Genomic DNA, 19816 nt, shown 5'->3' on the forward strand with positions numbered 1-19816 from the left:
CAAGCCTCCACATGCTCCCTACCTGGAATAGTGCCCTGAAAACAGGCAATTCCTCTGTTCAGGGAAGTAAGGGATAAGTCTCTTATCGTGTTTGTGGAAAAATACCCGAGGTAAGCAACTTAAAGAGAGATTTCCTTGGCTCGTCAGAGTTTTCCATTCCTGGTCACCTGAGTCTGGGACAGTGATGTTGTCAGGATAGAGGAAGCTGCTGAGGAGGGATGGGAGGGGCCAGAAGCTGAGTATCTCCCGCCCATCTCCAGTGACTTAACATACTTCCAAGCCTCCCCGCAGCACTTTCCAGACACGGGCCTTCCAGAAACAAAACGCAGCTCAGGCGGCTCTCATCAGCTCCTACTTTGGTCTCCACAGTCCTCTGCTCTGCCCAGACTTAATCAGCCCTGGTGGCACGGGAGCCACGGGTGGCTGGGCCAACCTTGCAAAGTTGTAAAAACAACTTTAGCTGAAAGTCTTACTGTGGTTCGGGGCCATGATGTTAACCTTGTCACCTTGATGTAACCCACCCAGCACACACCTCTGGGAGAGCCTGCTGAAGATGATCAACTCAGGGGAGGTGCTCCCCCACAGTGGTGGCAGCTTTCAGCAGGATGCTCACACATCAAAACTCTGGAGGAAAGACAGAGATGTTTGGACTACCTGTCGTTGATTCTCACTGGTGGGTATGTTTATTCTTCTGCTGCTGCTGCTGATAATGATGAAGAGGACGATGATGATGATGGCGTCACCCTTCACCGCCATCAGACTGATTTCTTTGGCCTTCCAAAGTGGACTGAAGACTAGCAGAGCTCCAAGAAACCTCCAGGCCTCCAAGACCAGATAGGAATTGCTGCTGCGGCATCTAGATTCATATACTGAGCAACAGCAACATTCTCAGCCCTTTCAACATGCAGGTGGCTATTTTCGGAATCCCTGACCTGTTAACAATATTCAGCTGTTTGATAATGTATGTGTGTATGTGTGTGTGTGTGTGTGTGTATGTATGTATGTGTTTAGTCTATCTCTTCTCCTGTCTTAATACAAGGGCCCATGAAAGTGGTGTGCATAGGTACTGGGGACCTTGATAATTGTGAAAAGCATCTTCTAATTGACAAGTTTTCTTGTGGTCCAGAGCCTGTGAAGAGAGGGCACATGGAAAGTGAGGTATACACTTCTGACCGATATCTCTGTGGTGACCTTCCTTGCATCGCTGTCCTCCATCTGGTGGCTACTTTCTCAGCAGCCTCCACCCAATAGATGGGGTACAGAAGATTCTAGTATATTCACATTAAGGAAACGTGGTAAGGCAAAGACGCATCTCTCAGGAGGTGAAAGCGTGAAGGTGCACTTGCGTTTGTCAGCATCCTCTTAGTACACAGTGGTCCCTTTTCATTTTCGCACCTCTGGGCAAGCGGAGAGGAAGCAGAGAAGAAGTGGAGAGATCGGCAGGCAGCTGGAGTTTGGATTTTATACCTTTGTGCTGTGTCTCAATTAATCAAAGATTTGCCGTAAAACCTAAGCATCAGTGACCCACTCCAAGTCCAGTCATAAAATGCAAGCTGATTAATTTCCTCCTAATTTGTATGATAATTAAAGTTCTGGCTTTTAAATCTATGCATTGTCCTCCCACAGGAGTCTGAGCAGGCTTCCCTAATGTACTCTTGTGACAGTCTTCTTCCCATGTGGAGAGGGGGGTGGGCCTTGTTGCCTTTACGGCACAAGCCTGCCATGTCATTCATCAAGGCCAGGAGATAAATGTGAGCTTATCACTCTAGCCCATGCTGACATGAGTCAGCCAGGAGCTGAGCCTGTGCCCATAAATCAAACTCTGGGAGTCATTTGGTATGCTGTCAGGATGTCAGGCTAGGTGTGTGGATGTCCCAGCCCCTTAATGAACAATTAACTTGCTAAGTGCACTGAGGATCCAAACACATCTGAGTCATACAGGGCATGGCTGAGCTGCTCCTAGATGAACTGGAGGCAAAGCCTGATATTGGTGGTATACTGAGGATGTCCGGGCTTGTGACTTTGCAGAAGAAGAAACTGTCTGGGTTGGGGTGGGGGGGGGGAGCATCTTTAGAAGCCACTGAGGAGTACTGGCTGCGGTGGGGGGAGGGGCTCACAGCACGCACAGCCGCACACAAAGGAGGGTTTAACGTTTGAATAAACAGCTCAGAAGGAAGCATCAGGCTAGACACACAGATGGAAAAAGCCAGAAGCAAAGGCATCTATAAAGGAGATGAAGTGAGAAGGGCTGGCATGAAGGTCTTGACAAGGTTTGGAAGGACAAAAGAAGATACTGAAAAGTGGACAAAAGACATGGGTGTGCAGGCCAATAAATACTGTGGGAAGTTTGGTGCACCGTGAGCACTTAACCCGTGAAAGATCTCGGCTAAACTATAAACACAGAATCTCATTTACAGCTGAGAAACCTAAAGCCCCAAAGGGTGATGTGAGTGTTCCAGAGAGAGGACCCCAAGCCTTGCTCACTTTGCGTCAAAGGGAAAAGGGGAAGTCCTTGAGATACATAGCTACATTAAGGGACTGTATTAAAGGGTTAATGACCTAAAGCGGAGAGCTTAAAGAAGCTGAGGGACTTAGTACTCAGTATGTAAGAACATCTGTCTTGCAAGAAAAGCGGTACAGTAATCTAAAGCTTCTGCAGGCAGTCAGGAGGGGAAGACACTTGACAAGAAGGGCAACCTACGAGAAACCATCCACTGGCCTGTCTCAGGCCCAGGCAGAGAACAAACCTACAGGGTACATTTGCTACCCCGAAAGTTTCCTGCTCTGCTGTATAAAACCCCAAGCTCCCTGCATCTCATTGCAGTCTTCCACTCCCGCGACTCGATCCTTTGTTGTTCTCGTAAAGCAGTTTCTACAACCATTGCAGTAAGACTGGTCTTTCTTTCTTTCGTTTCTACATGGTCCTTCACCTATTCTGATTTAACATTTGATGCTGAAACCATGAGAAGGGTGTTGAGAACATACAATACAGAGGCCTTTTGCCATTTGTCTCCCAGACCATACTCAAGGCTTGACCAATGTTTGGAGGCACCCCACACCCGGCTCCAGGAGTTCCTTGACTGTCTGACTCCCACAAGGAGGGAATGCCACCTTCTGTAAATCAGCTCATCCCTCTGGCTGTTGTCTGATTCCTGGTGACAGGTTAGAGACACCCCTTTGGCATACCTAAAATCAAACCTCAAAATGTTAGGTCTTGCCAGCCTAACAGACCCGAAACTCTTGCACAGTCCTCCATTCAGATCTGGCCCCCGTATCAGTTACAGGACAGCCACACCAGGCCTGAATTCATGACTAGCCTCTAACTCTGTGACAGGGAGAAAGATCTGTTGACTGTTGAGCAGCTTCACCCTTCCCTCCTTCCTTTGGCAGATTTGGGGAGTCACTGTCTACCTGGAGACAAGCCAACCTTTGGGGTTTTTTGCTTTGTTTTTCAATTTTCAATCTTTGGTTTGTTTTAATTTTAACAGTTTTTGCATAATACACTTACTGGCATCTAAGGAGGACCAAATATTGATAAGACACAAATTCCCCACAGGGATTCAGAGAATAAACTGTCAAGCCTTAGGCAAGCAGCCTTTATGGCAGGCTCTGCTGGGTCCTAGTGCCTGTTACTTCTGCCTGGTGTTTTCACACCCATTTTTCTCTAACTGGGGTAGAATCCCTTCCCTTTGCCCCACACTGCTCTGCTTCTGTTTCCACCCAGGCTAACATGTCTCCTAAAAATCTCTGGACTTGTTCCTTTTCACGATGAAGATTATAAAAAAAAAAAAATAGTCCCCACAAACAATAACATTTAAAGTCATAGCTTATTAAAATATTTCTTATATATGATTATGTATATATAGACTGTCTATCTGTGTATGATTATTGCTTGTTTTTATGTTATATATTTATTTAATTTATCAGCAAGTGCTCATAGGAACTAAAGGTGATAACCTGGGCCAGTTTCATTTTGTTCATAATGAAATTAAACTCTTAAGGAACAAAAGATAAAACGTAAGAAGTATATGTAGTCAATATAGCCATAGAGGTAAAACATGAAATTTTACATCTAACATTTTTCAAAATCTGCTTGTAAGAACAAAATAAATATAATCAAACAGTTCTGGTCCACATGTTATCTCTTTGATCCTTATCCCAATTCTGGCTTTCCTACATGGTCCCTATCATTTGAAGATATAAATTAACTTCAAGAAATGATTACTCCTACACCAGGATACATTTTTTTCCCTATTGGACAATTATCTTCCCTTTAGATGAGAATAACTTATGTCTGTGCTTTTCAATATTTCATATATAAATGAATGATATGTAAATAAACATGGTAAGAGTATATTTTATTGCCCTTAAAAACAAACTATTGCCTCTTAAAAACAAACAAAAGCACAAAATAGGTTTTTCAAGATCCTTACTTTTGCCAGGCCTATTTTAAGAAAAGAAAGAAAGAAAGCTGGTATTTGTCTCTGAGAATACAGGGCTCTGTCCTGTCTTCAAAGTTAAACAACTGCCATCTTCATACTTTCAACTAGCCCAAAACAATCACAATGGGGCTAATAAAATGCTAACACTCCTTCACAAAAGGAGACAATGAACAGACCATCCCAGCCAATTTTATAGAGACAGAGTAAAGACTAGACAAGAAGATCCATATATATGTGTGTGTGTTGTATGTATGTATATGTATGTATACATTTGTATATATATATGTATGTATGTATTGGGGATACATACATACATATCAGGTAGGGGCTTCTTAGTGTAGTTACTTCTGGGTCACCCACACTCTGGCCAGTAACGCCTTACCAAGTCTCTGTCAGTAGGACCCATAAACTCACTGGTTCCCCAGGGTGAACTTTGATGAAATTGAACTCTGGTTTGTCACTGGGGCCTTGTGAGAAGGGGACAGACATTGCTTAAAGTCTCCCCTGTGGCCAGGAAGAAAATTGTCACAGCAGTAGTAAATTAATTTATTAGTAACATTATATCTCATGATATTAAGAATAAAAGAAAATATTAGGGGATGTAAAAATGGAAATCATTTTAATAAAGAAGGATTTATATGTATGTGAAGATTAACATGGCTGGATGTTTCCATAAAATTGAAAGACTATGCAAGTTATGATGATCTGAGTGAGTTATTTAAAGCACATAAGGGTAAGGTTTAGTGATGATGAATATGGCATTAGAGTTTTCTAAGGTCAAAGATCAACAACTTTAAAAACTGGCTAAGCTGCATGTCTAATCAACATTTATTTTAAAATATTATACAACAGCTAACATACTAGATGGTGCAATCAACCTTCTGCATGTTCAATCCCTTTATGTGGAAGCCTATATTCATATGGTCAGAGGGATTAAAGGGACAATATCCCCCTTGCCTTCCAAAGTCAACCATGGTCCAGGGAACTATGGAACAGCCCTTACTGTTCTGTAACTATGGACAGTCACCTTGTTCAGGGAGGCCATGGAGACCACTGGTGAGTTCTAACCAGTGTCCAGTCTACAAAGAAAAGGGTCAACAACAAAGGAAAATTTCTGCCACAGTTCCAAGTAAAGCAGTGATCAAGAAAGGCTTTGACTTAGGTCCACATAGATGGGCTAACTGGTTTAAAAAGAAAAGACAAGACTAGAGGAGCCAAAGGTTCCTCCCACACCCAAGTTGCTCCTGAGGACCAGATCTTTGACTGGCCTTTACAGAAAAGCAAAGATTGATTTTGGCTATCTACGTGTTTTTAAATACCCACCAGGAAACTACAGCCAGGACTAAAATGAGCAGTTTCTTTACCAGGTCAAAGGACTGCACTACTCAGGCATTATACTTAACCTTATGAAATGCGATTTGGGTAACTATTTCTCACTGACTCTCTTTGTCCTGTGTGTGTGTGTGTGAGAGAGAGAGAGAGAGAGAGAGAGAGAAAGAAAGAAAGATTGCCCAAATACAGGACAAGACCTTGGCTTATATAAGCACTGCTCTGTCCATCCACAGATGAGAAAAACAGATCTCTCTACTTAAATATTTATGCCAAATCTAAAAGCTATACTTACCAACTACAAAACTCCATCTCTTTCTGTAGGAACACTTTTCACATCTGTAATGGGCCCTTCTGCGCCCTAACAACCCATGTTCCCTGATTGAAGGAGTTCTCCAGATACTAAGCCATCAAACTCACAGGTTTGGAAAATTATTCAGGACAGCAAATTGGTGTCCTTGGGATGTTGCTAGACAATCCTACAGAAAGGACCCAATAGTATTCTATTTATCTTTTAAATTGCCAATTAGAGGCTTGACTTTAACTGTCTTCTTTTTAAAAGTTTCCAGGTGCTTGTTCCTCATGCAGGAATCTGATGTAACAGTTACCTGATTACAAAGTTACCTTACCCTTCCACAGGACTCTGGTACATGGTTGAGCACTATAAAACTACATTTCACTTTACTAAGCAAAAATTATGTTAATCATGATATTATTATTTTTCATTAACCTTGCCTCTTAATGTTCCCCACAAAGTTGTAACAAAAAATACCCAATGGCCAACTCTGAATTTATGCCATCTAATAAGAAAGGTCTAAAGCTCTTCTCCCAAGCCAATGGCCTTGTATCTTGTAATGAACAACAATGACAAAGATCATCATGGTCTTGCCAACAGCTATGGCGGAGCCTGCCAAGGGTTCTTTAAATGATTTTCTTACCTGTTATCCTCACTTAATAAGGTCAAAACTGCCTCCGCTGTTTTCTTACTTACACTCTGAGTCACAGTAGTCCTGACAGTCTCCCGTTTTGTGTGTTTTGAATGCTATCTCACTCCATGGCACATTCCAAGGGTGCACAGTGTCATCATATGGCTATCTTATGTCCTGGGTCATTGCCATACGTTAAGTTTTATCACAGCCCCTTAGATGGACCCTCCTATGAGACAGGTTAAATGCTGCCCCTTCTTCATCTGCCCTTCTAACAAGTACAAAGCCATTACAGCAGTTGGAGACCAGAAATCCCTAATGGCAGCTCACTCAGGTGACCTCTGAAAAGGGACCAAGGGGTCATCCAACCCAGCCCTCTTACTACTCCGGAAACCTCCTCAGGATTCTGAACTGAAGCAGCTGCGCTGGGGGCTTCTTTGCATCACTTAACCTCTCTGCCCCAGCAACTCTCAGAAAACCTGAAAGACATTTCAGATCTGCTTAGCATCAGGGAGGACCAACTCGATTCTTTGGTGGCTGCAGTACTCCAGAATTAAGAAGGACTAGATCTCCTGATCTGCTAATCATACCTGGGCCCTTCTCCGGGAACAGTGCTGCTTCCACACCAACAAACATGAATTGGTTTGAGACAGGTCCAAAGCCATAAGAGACAGCCCCAACTCCCACCCTAACCTCACAATCAACAATAAGCCTCATTTTCTAAGTAGTCTCTTGGTTCCCTCCCACCCTGACTCCTCTTTAGTTACTCCTTTATTCCTTATTATCCTCACACTTACATCCTTACCTTGTCTTTTAAACTCTTTACAGACGACCCTTCTGGATGAAATCACTGCCATCTCCAGGTCCACATTAAGACTATGGATACTCCCCTAATCTTTGATTGTATCTTGTTCACTGTAGCCCCTATCTAGTAAAGCGTTTGCTAAGCTTTCTCTAGGAGCACGTGACAACAGTTACACAATCCACCACAGCTGATCAAACTAAAACACTTGCCCCACTATATGAAGGCAACTGACTTTTCCCTCCCTAGACCCTGACGACAGACCCTAAAAACTTCCAGCTTCGCCAGACTTAGCAGAAAGCAGCCAGATGAATACAGCTTCTCGTTCCCATTCTATGCTTCTGGGGTCTGGAATGAAGGGTTCATGGCCTGAAACAGAGCCTTGGATGAACTACGAAATTTCTGATTCAGCATCCTGATGAGCACATCTGCCTGACGAGAAAGTCCACACACTAACTAAAACATCTGCCTGCGGGCAGTTAGGAGCCAGAGGACTCCTCACAGCAAGACAAACATATGGCAAAAACGTCCACAAGGACAAGCCTGCAGACAAAAATGTCCACACCACAGTCCCCTTTTCTGTCCTATAAACCCTCACACCCCCTGCACCTTGGCACACAGTCTCCACTCTTACATACTGACCGCTGTGCTCATTATTCCAGTAAAGACCAACCTGCTTCTAAGACTTGTCCCTTCTTTGTTTTATCTTCATAAAACTTCAATCAAGCCCAACCTAACAGCAATGTTGAGTAATAATGATGGTTGGTTTCCTTTCAGCCCCTTCCCCTGTTTATAAGCAACAGTGGGTTAGTAGAACTTCATTAGATGATGATCATGTTGGTAGTTGCAGTGGTGATAGCGTATCTCTGCCCTCCCAGCTCCCCTTGACAATGCCCCTGGACCAACAGCCCTCTATGAAATACTTCTCTGTGGCTGCAATAAAAATATCTTGTCAAAAGTGGCTTACCAGAGAAAGTGTCTGTTTTGTTTCACAGCCCTAGAAGGTTTCGTTCCATCATTGTAGGGACATAGTGACAGAAGCATGAGGCCAGCTTGTCCCTCTGCATGAGCAGTCTCAAAGCAGGAAGAGAACTGAAGGTGGGTCAGCCAAAAAAAAACCAAAAAACTTAAGGCCCACTTTCAGCCACATGCTTCCTCCATCAAAGCTCTTTCCCAAAGATTCCACAACCTTCCCAAACAGTGTACCAGCCTAGGAACAAAGTGTTCAACCCATGAGCCTATGGAGGACATGTCACCCTCAAACCACGACACCCCCCTTGTAATATTAAGTATTTCCTCCTCCCTTCCTTTTTCCCTTCCTCATGAATCATTAGTGGGAATTTTGATAATACACAATGTGAACTGTCTTGTCATTGCTCCAAAACCATGTAGTTCCCTGTCAGCCTCAAAAACAGAATTACATTCCAAAGTTAGCATTCTGAGCTGGCGTTTCCATAGAGCGCCTTCATCTCTAGCTGCAGCATTTCTAACCTTCCATGTGCCACAGTTATTATGTCCAGTTGCATTTCCAGACACAATTAGAGAATGGAGCGTGGTATATAAATCACTGCTGAACTGGAAGGCAGAGCTATGCTTTCTCACCCGCTCATAGCACGGTCACCAATCTTAGGCTCTGTCAGCTCAGTGGTTGACTTTTCAAACACCAGCTCCAGGTTGTCCAGAATACCCACTTACCTCCAGCTATAGACCTGATTCTTTCTTTTCCTATCCACAGGGTCCACGGCACCTCAAAACAAAACACATCCATCTATCCCCTCACTAGCCCCTGGCTCTCCAGACCTGTACTTTCCAAGCACAGACAGGATAGAAGCAATAATACAACAGCCCTTGCCTATGAGCTCCAGGAATATGAATCTGGTAAAAGCAAATGGGAAATAGTTGGCTTCGTATAGTGTGTGTGTGTCTGTGTCAGTTTCAAGGAGACTCTTCAGAAAGAAAAGCTTAAAGGAGCCAGAGATCAGGTAAGTTAAGGAGCAGAGACTGGAAGCCACACGTTCAATGAGGAAAAAGAGAAGGTCTGAGATCCCTGATGCGATGGGAGCGATCTCATAACCTGGATCCTTTCTTTCACAGCACCTAATGGTGGGGAAAGGCTGCAGGCAGGCGCAAAATGCAACTGAACAGATGCTGTGGCTGCAGGTGATCCTACCATGAACCAGCGTGGGTGGCAGGTTGCCTGCCTTGGGGAACTGGGACAGGCTTTTGCTCCACTGCACTGACTTTTGAGAGATGGGTGAATGGTGCGGCGAAAGTAGCAATCGCTCGTGTTCTTACTCCACTTCTCCACAGTCAAGCAGGTGCTTCTTGTTCATTAAAGTGGGCCAGTCAGTAATTCATTCTCCAGCAAAGGAAATAGTTTACCTCCAGCAGGCAGAAACCCTTCCTCTAGACATGAAAGGACTAGCACACTGTCGTAAGTACAAAAGAAGGTGTGCTAACTTAGGAACAGTTATTAAGAACAGCATCAGACAAATAGTTGAAACCCAGAGTTCAAGAGCCAGGATAGGGCCTGGCCCTCCCTCTGCTTCCTTGTGTTCTGCTGTCAGGGGAATCTCAGTTGTGTTACTGCTTCTGAAAACCAGAGAACACAATGTCTAGCAAGAGCACGCAGAGACATCTACATGAGAGGAATGTGACAGTGAAGGGCCTGTCCCACGCCCTCATGTACATATATTAGAAAGGGGAATTTATTAGACTGTTTTACACAGTACAGGCTGGGTAGCCCGATAATGGTTGTCTGTGTGGGAAAAAATGAGAATGGAATTCAGTGCACACAGCTGAATGCCTTAGTGGTGCCAATGAGGTTCTAGGGGCCTGAGCGGTATCTAGACACTGAGTTTCTCATCTTTAATCCACATTAGAAAGCTGAGAAATCTGTCTCTGATGCCACTGAAAGATGGAGCAGAGGCAGCAGCAGAGTAGCTGCATTAGAAGCTCAGAACAAAAGCAGGCAGGTAAAAACAACCTCACTATCTCCTTAAACCTCTTTATGTCCTAGTAACTTCCAAAAGTTGCCAGCCACTCTGGAGAACAGTCTTTACCCATCAGTTTATCCTTCTAGGAAATTCTTCATAAACCTGTCTTCAGACCTCTCTCTTAGTTGAGTTCAGATTCAGTCTGTTAACAATCAAGATTAATCCTCACACTGTGCTGTATGTATTCTTCCCAGGTCAATTTTCTGAAGTAGGCCAACCAATTCTCCACATAACTGTTTGCTTTGGTTTCTTTTAAAACTAGCAATGAGTAGTAATTGTCATCAATAGTAGTTACAATTTAAAGGCCAATTAGGATGATATGAAAGTTTTGGAATCAAACATACATAGGTCTAACTCTCAGAACTGCTCTGCAAACCTGTGTGATTTCTACTGATATTTCTTCTTTATTCGTTTATTATTTTCTTTTTACTGCCATCCCCTAAATTACTTTTCTGATCCTCATCATCCGTACCAATAAAATGGAAGGGACACTCTATCAGGCCCCCAGACCTTAGCACAACTGACTCCATGATACAAGTGCCACTCAAACCATAGACCTCAGCATGAGCAGCACTTGCCAAAATGAAAACAAAGACCCAATCCATCAAAGTCTGTGGTTCTGAGAAAGTCTCTAAATGTACTAACCTTGCATTTGGCTTACGTAGTTCTGCTTCTGGCTAACTGTTCTTGCTAACTGAGCTGTGCCAACCAAGGATGTGGTTTCATGCTTGAAAGCTCACCCTGAGAAAGGCTCGGAGCTACGCTGAGGCCCCAAACACCCAGGGTCGTCAGCAGCTGGCTAATAAAGACTTTCTGTTGGCCTAAATCCGTGTCTGAGCAGTCTTCTCTGGTGGACGCCCCACAACGACAGTTGCTTCCTATTATTTACTGCAGAGCCTGAAGCACACGCCGCTCTCCTTCTTTGTCAGGAAACTGTTAAATGAGCCATGGAAGGGCGCACAGCTGGTAGGGTGCTTGCCTAGCAGGCACGAAGCCCTTAATTTGACCCCCAGCAGCTGACAAATGTGGCGTGGGAGGGCACATTCGGAATCTGCACACCTATAGTCAGTGTGAGGCATGAAAGGCAGGAGCGTCAAAAGTTCAAGGTCATCCTTGGATACATAGTGATTCCTGCAGGCCCTGCCTCAAAGCAAAATACAACAGAAGAAATCATTCAGAATAACTGTTGAGAATAAAGTTAATTCATGGTGAAAATACAAGAAAATGGATCATATGGAAACTAGTAATAGAAATCAGAAGAATTCTGATATCCCAAGAGCCACAATGTAGATTTCATGAGATAGAGCCTGAATTTATGAATTTCCCTAGCAAAACATATTTTTTATTTATTGTATAAAACATCAGGTTTTAATTAGGAAGGACTAACATGTTAGCAAGTTATGGCTTTCATCAGAGAGAACATTCATATTAATTTTTTAAAGAAATACAGCATGTGGTTGTGATAGCCCTAATTAAACTCACGGTTCACCAAGAGACACGGAGATGAGAGCAGAGGACGGCTAATTGGCAAGAGAAAGGAGACCAATGAGCGTGGGAGGGGTCAAGAGAGAAGAGTAGGAAGTGAATATGATCAAAATATATTATATAGTATGAAAATATTATAATGAAGCTCATTTTTGTCTATAATTAACATATGCTATGCTATTACATATAAAATATAAAGAAAAACACCATAGCACAAGCATATAATATTCTAGTCATGTTAGTGAAATTTTAGCACATCTCAGTGTCAATACCAGCACAAACTCTGGTTAGGTCATGATCTCGGAGGCACTGTGTTTTCTGCTCTGTGCCCTTTAGTGAAGAGGCCTACAGCAGACGCTTTGATTGACTTTGCAGTAAACACCAACCATTCCAACAACAGAGAAACCAAAGAAGCTCAGGCAGCCAGAAGAAGGCTTCTTGGAGAAAGCAGACCTGAAAGATGAGCTGTGTTTTTCTTCAAGGAATAGAGAACAGGCACTGTGCCCACATGAGACTGAGTGAAGGCAGTTCAGGCTCTCTGGAGGAGCAGAAGGCAGTAGGGAGGAAGCACAGATGAAGCAGCCCCTGCCAGATCGATGGCCCTGGAGCCTGGCGAGCAGGTCTTTCAACCTCAGTTTTGATGGTGGGCGAATCAACCTTCATCATCTACAGCTGGGAAGCATGGCTCTACAAGTTAAGATCATGCTAACTGATACCCAGGCCTCCCTGAAGAGCACTGTTCATATTCCAGAGCTCATCTGCCTCCATAGCATCTCTGGCCATAGAGATATTACCATGTCTTCATCACTGTGCTCTCTGCTCACCAACCAGAATAGCAATGGGTCCAGGGGTCTACCCAGACAAGTATCCAGCCCCTTCCATCTCGTTAGGTAGAGGAGATTCTTCAACAGCTCAAAAATACGGGTAAGGTGCACAGCGCCCAGCATTTACATTGCCATGACCCCGGGCTGCAGTATGGCTCGGTTGTGAGCATTTGCCTAGCATGTGTGAGACCAGGTCTCAACCTCCTCCCCTCTCCCAAAGCTTGCCATGCTTTCTTGGGCTTCCTGCTTGTGACTGCTAGGTCAAAGCTCACAAGGGGAGCAATCCACGTCAGAGAGTGTTCACCACAGCCTGGGCGCGCCTGAGAGGAGGCAGAGAAAGACAAACAAGGCCAAAAATAAGTGCATAATGTTGAGAAATGAGCATCTGATTGTAGAAAATGTGTCTGCACACTTCCCCTGAAAGGAAGGAAGGATCCGATGGCAAGGCTCTGCAAATCCTCCTCCTGTGCATGGGCAGGTGCAACCCTGGTCTCATCCTCAATTGCAGGAATCCTAGCTGCTGCAGAAAGTAATGGATGAGTGTTGCCAATACAGGGCCATACACAGCCCTGTCTGTAGAACCCAGAGAACTGAGGGTTTGCACTGATTGATGTGGAGATCAGAATGTTCCCGTATCAAGTGAGTGGTGAGAATGAGCTCAGTGTGCGTTCTGGTACTCAAGTTATGGAAACAGTGGGGAGGAACAATGAAAAGATGTTCCTCTCTCCACCTTTTTCCTTTGTCGTATTTCTGTTTGTTAGTGTTTGCACCGTGTGTGTGTGTGTGTGTGTCTATGTGTGTGTGTATGCTTGTGTGGGCACACACATGTAATGCACACATGTGGAGGCCAGAGCTTAAAGGAGGACATTGTCCTTTACCACTTATTCTTTGAGGCATTGGTGTCCTAGTCAGGGTTTTATTCCTGGGATGAAACACCATGACCAAGAGCAACTTGTGGAGGAAAGGAACCATCTCCGTTTACAGCTTGTCGTCCATCGTCTGTGCAAATCACGGCAGGGATTTAAAGCAGGAACTGAAGCAGAGGCCATGGAGGAACGCTGCTTACTGGCTTGCTTCTCAGTGTTTCCTCAGCCTGTTGCTGCTGTGGCTGTTGTTTTTAACATCTCAGACTTCCTGCCCAGGTGTGGTGCCACCCACAGTCAACTGAGCCCCTCCACGTCAATCATTAGATAATAGAATTCATCACAGGCTTGCCTACATGGTAGGGGTGTTTCCTGAATCACAGCTCCCTCTTCCCACTACCCTGTGCCAGGTTAGCATAAGTCTTGTCAGCACATACAGTCTCTCAATCAAATCCAGAGATCACCCACATGTCTATTGTATTAGTCAAGGTCCTGTAGAGGAACAGAAATTACATATTTATATATACATAATATTATATATATTCATTCCATAGATGAGATTTATTAGAATTTTGGCTCACATACTGTAGTCCAGCTAGTCCAACAATGGCTGTCTATTGGAAAGTCCAAGAATCCAATAGTTGTTTAGTCTGCAAGGCTGGATGTCTCAAATGCTCTTCAGTATACGCCAGAATCTTAAAGAAGTAGGTGCAATGCCAGGAAGAATCGGACTTGCCAGTAAGGTGAGGACAAGGGGGCAAAGAGAGAACAAGGTTCCTTCTTCTATGTCCTTCATGGAGAGAGGGAGGCTGCTAGCAGAAGGTATGTTCCAGATTAATGGTGGCTCTTCCCATCTCAAAAGTTCCAGGTTACAAGTGGGACTTCTTACTTCAAATGATTTAATCAAGGAAAAAAAAAAAACCTTCACAGGTGTACCAGGCTGTTGCGGGTTTAGTTAATTCCAGGTGTGGTCAAGCTGACAACAAAAACATCCATCACAGCTAATCTCCCTAGGCAGCTTGCTCTGGGTATCCCATTTCCAAGGCTGGACTTGGGTGCTACTTACGGGGATTCTGGGGATCCAAATTCTGGTCCGTATGCATGTGTAGCAATGTTAACCATGGGGTCTCAGTCTGCAATCCAGGCCGGCCTGGGACTCATTAGGCAGGCTAAGCAGACTTGTAACTCAGGGCAATCTCCCTGTCTCAGCTGACTTTCTGATTTGGTGTACGGGATGATAATAATAAGTGCCATAGTAATACCTTTGTGCAAATGCATGATGGTACATTGCTTGTGTTTGTCCCTGCCTCCACTCACCCTCACCTCTCTTGCTTGACTCTCGATGACATGTCGTATTGACTCGTCTTTTCCCCTTTTTGTTTACTCTGTGATTTCTTATTGAGGACTGGATATTTTAATCTTATAACATGACAATTCTGGTGGCTTGAATGAGAAAAGGATCCTCATAAGTTCAAATATTTGGACAACTTGGAACCATTTGTTGTACTGTTTGGGGTGGTTTAAGAGGTATAGGCTTGCTGTAGAAAGTGGGGTGGCCTTTAAGAGTGCAGCTTCCTCCTACTTCTGGTTCTCTCTCTCTCTCCCTCTCTCTCCCTCCCTCCCTCTCTCTCTCCTCATGCTTGCTGTTGAAGGCCAGCTCCCAGCTTCCTTCTCCTGCTGTCATGCCCTGTGTCCTGCCATAATGGACTCTAATTCTTCCAGAACTGTAAGCCTAGGTACAAGTAAGCTCCTCTTCTTCCTAGAAGTTTTCTTGGTTGTGGTGTTTTATCATAGCAACAGTAAAGGCACAGAAATAGTAGCTTTGAGAATCAAAGTCTCCCTTTCCTCCATGGTTTGTTATTCTGTTAACTATTCTGGGGTGTCTCTGTGCTAGAGACCAACATGAGATAGAAATGTTAAGGTCTTTGCAGAACTCTGCTGGTTCTTTTCCTTTCCTTGGGCATGTTCAACAAGTTTCCAAAGTACCCCTGTATCTATTGTTGCTATTGAATATAGTGGATGTCCAAAGATTGGCTTCCAAAGGGGAGAAACAGTGTTGAACCTTTAAATCCACACACACACACACACACACACACACACCGCCAAATCACTTTATCCAGAGGTCATTGCAATAATGACAATGGAGGCTGCAAAAGTGAGTTCCAAGTCCCTCATCTTTGTAGTCCAAGTCCTTAGCCAGCAGCCAGCACGCAGACACTTGGAAGCCAGAGTCCTGACTGCCCACCTTGGCTCCAGCAAGCCACACAGCCGCTTTCGGACCATGAGTATGACCGCTTTCTATAGGACAGAGACCAGCAACTGGGAGACCCAGCTTAGCTTGATGAACCACTAAAGTGAGCCCTGCAAGCACAGTCCAGAGTTTTGGGTGTAAGATGCCATTCACCAAGGCAGTACTTTGCACCCGCCCATTAATTACTAGAATTTGCATTCCTATTAGCATATTTTACTTGGGAAAATAAAAGTTCTAGTCCTTTGGCATTTTATTTAGACTGTTTTCTTGTTGAGTCTGGCTGATCTTTGTAAACCTGCATGCAAGGTTCTTATCGGGTGTAAGCAAGTATTTCCTCCCAGCATCCTTCATGTCACACTGAGTCCTCTCAACAGAACCCACTTTTCAGTTGAATGAGATTTCATTATCGTTTTTTTTCTAAGCAATTCCTTTAGTACCACATTGTCACAAAAGCCGTGAATATCAGAGCCTGGGCCCTGGCAGCCCTAATGAGCCAGACTCGGCCACCCATCCCCAATAAGCCAATTAAAGAGACAAATTAATAGTGACAAGCAGTAACAGGAGGTTTATTCGATGTGGCCACGTTGTAAATAGGAACAAAGAGGTCCAGTGACCTGGAAGTCCATCTTCAGAGCCCTGGCATGAGGTTTAGGGTTAGCTGGAGGGCTGGAGATATGCTTAGCCAAGCAGTCCTGGTCAAGGCATGGCCCTGCCCAACACTCATCATTGTCTCTGCTTTCAGATCTTTTGCCAAGTCATATGGCAAGTTACTAAGTTCTTTCTGGGGAACAAGTTTCTCCTCTGCTAACCCAGACTTCAGTCATTCCTTCTACCAGCATGGAATTCCTAGGGAAATAGTTTCCATAATTTGATAGCCAAAGGGAGTACAAGCATCTCTTTAGACTGTCTTCATTGCTACATGTAATAAATTATCTCTTAATACAAGGTTGCAAAGACTTCCCTCTGTGTCTTTGAAAAAAGATTTATAGTTTAGGTTTTACATTTCAGCTGTACAGGATAAATCAAAATTATGTTCTACAAATAGATATTGGATTGTTGCAGCAGTATTTATTGGAAACACCATCTTTTCTATACTCATTGAATTTGTACTTTGTCAAAAAACATCAGCTGTAGTTGTACAAATGGGTCTGTGTCTAGACTAAACTGTTTTATTGATCTGGTTGTCTAACTTTATGACAACATATGATGTTACCTCGACTAGAACAGGTTTTTAATACTTCTTAAATCTAAATGTGTTCTTCGTCTTTAAAAATAGTTTCATTTGTTTCTGTACTAGGCCCTTTGAATATCCAGGTGAACATAAGAATTTGTTAGTAACTCTTCATAAAACACAACTGAATGTGAACTGTGAGGGCAATAGTGGCATGAATGTCATGGATACAACCAACATCTTCAGAAATGTGTTTGAGACCTGATACGCAGGAGGGACTTTATGTCTGGGACTGTAAGTCAGGAGAAAAAAAAATCTATGGCTAGGGAGATCATAAGCACCAGTGGGAAAGCTGCTACTGATGTTCCCTTAAATTGATAGGATGTGCCTGTCAAGCAGACTTCTAAATGTTTATTCTGGTACCCATCTATCGCTGGTGCTATCAGCCTCAACCAGTCACAAAAAGAAACTTTTTTTTTGCAATGTAGGGTGGGTTCTAGAGACTGAGGACCACCTGTGGAGCCCACGAGAAGTGAGAGTTGCTGTAGCGGAGTGGCCCAATGCTCAGCTGTAGATGTATATCTACGTCAGCCTCATGAGGTTGAGGCAACATCGCAAAAGATGAGGTCGGAAAGAGTGCAAGAGCTGCAGCAAGGAGGGCAGTGCTGGGTGGCAATTGCTTACACATTGAAATATTCCATCCTTCCTGGGGGCTCTTTGAGGTTCAGAAAGTTCTGAATTGAAATACTATCTCTGGAGAGGGGTGGGGAGGTCTTCTGAGATTCAGGAAGTAAACAAGCTTCACAGGTCTTAAATGGCTAAATTTCCAGTTCCCACCGTTTACCAGCCAATTTCATGATTTCCTTGTTTTTTTATTGCTGAGTGATATTCCATTGTGTAGATGTATACAATTTCTGTATCTATTCCTCAACTGAGGTACATCTGGGCTGTTTCCAGCTTCTGGCTATTACGAATAAAGCTGCTACAAACATGTTTGAGCAAATGTCCTTGTTGTATACTTAAGGGTCTTTTGGATATATGCCTAGGAGTGGTGAGTGAGGTATCCCAGAAGCAGAAAGACACACAGGGTATATACTCACTCATAAGTTGATATTAGACATATAATATAGGATAAACATACTAAAATCTGTACACCTAAGGAAGCTAATCAAGAAGGAGGACTCTGGCTAAGATGCTCAATCCCCATTCAGAAAGGCAAAGAGGATGGAAATCGGAGGAGGGAGAAAACAGGGACAGGACAGGAGCCTACCACAGAGGGCCTCTGATACCTGCAGGGTATCAAGGCAGATGCTGAGACTCATAGCCAAACTTTGGACAGAGTACAAGGAATCTTATGAAAGAAGTGGGAGATAGTAAGACCTGGAAAGGACAGGAGCTCCACAAGGAGAGCAACAGATCCAAAAAGTTTGGGAACAGGTGTCTTTTCTGAGACTGATTCTCCAGCCAAGGACCACTCATGGAGATGGCCTAAAACCCCTGCACAGAGGTATCCCATGGCATTTCAGTGTCCAGGTGGGTTCCATAGTAATGGGGACAAGGACTGTCTCTGACATGAACTCAGTAGCCTGCTCTTTGATCACCTTCCCCCTGTGGGAGCAGCAGCATTACCAAGCCACAGAGGAAGACAATGCAGCCAGTCCTGATGAGTACTGAAAGACTAGGATCAGAGGAAAGGGAAGGAGAACCTCCCTTATCAGTGGACTTGGGGAGGGGCACAGTTGGGGAAAAGGGAGGAAGGGTTGAATTGGGAGGGGAAGGGGGAAGGAGTTACAAGGGGAATACAAAGTGAATAAAGTGTAATTAATAAAAATAACATATTTAAAAAAAGAAAAAGAAAAAAAAGGCTAAACTTACATAAACAGTCTCTTCCCCGACCCCCAAGGTCATAGAAGCAGAAAACAAGTTCTGGAATAGATTCTCTAACCTACTGAGCTGCCTGTATGTCATGCAGAGAGCTCCAACCGTCCTGAGTCATCGTCCATACTAAGCTGGGTTTTTCTGGTTACTAGTGTGAGCACCTTTGAGTCCTCCCTGATCCTGTTAGTCACCTCTCATTCATACCCCTGAAAGCAACCCCAACAAACTTATTCATTCAACAAACTGGACTTTGGTATAACTGTTGCATCGGTGTGCTGTCTGTTCTCCATCTTAAGTAAAGAGGTATTTGTGCCCCATCTCCGCAGGAAAACATTTGATGACCCAAGTTCACCTGCATGGCCATCCTGAGTGGAAATCTGAATTTTCCCTAGGTGAAGGCAGTAGTTTAAGGAATCTAGGCTTTACCTACTAGCCCAATTTCTCTTCTGATGGGATTATATACCAGTGGACCAACATCTGAGAATAATGATTCAAGTATGTGCAGTAGTTTCAGAAGATGGAGAAACACTGTCAGTCTCTGGGTCCATATATAAGTTCCTTCAAGGATAAATAAATGGTGGCCTTACTTTTTTTCATCCTGAAACCCACCTTTTCTCTTTACTATGTATGAACAACCCATTTGCACTTTCCTATGCAAGCACTCACAAGTCCTTCACCTGGTGACACCTCACCCTCATATCTTTTATTTCTTTTATTTTGTATTGTACTTTTTATAAATCTTTATGGTAAAAAATACTCAAAATGATTGTTCTTGCCATTTTTATTATTTTAAAGTTAATACTTCTATTATTCCAGCACTAAAAATACTATTTATATACTATTTATAGT

This window comes from Meriones unguiculatus, chromosome 16 (genome assembly GCF_030254825.1).
Source record: "Meriones unguiculatus strain TT.TT164.6M chromosome 16, Bangor_MerUng_6.1, whole genome shotgun sequence".
In the NCBI taxonomy this organism is placed as follows: Eukaryota; Metazoa; Chordata; class Mammalia; order Rodentia; family Muridae; genus Meriones; species Meriones unguiculatus.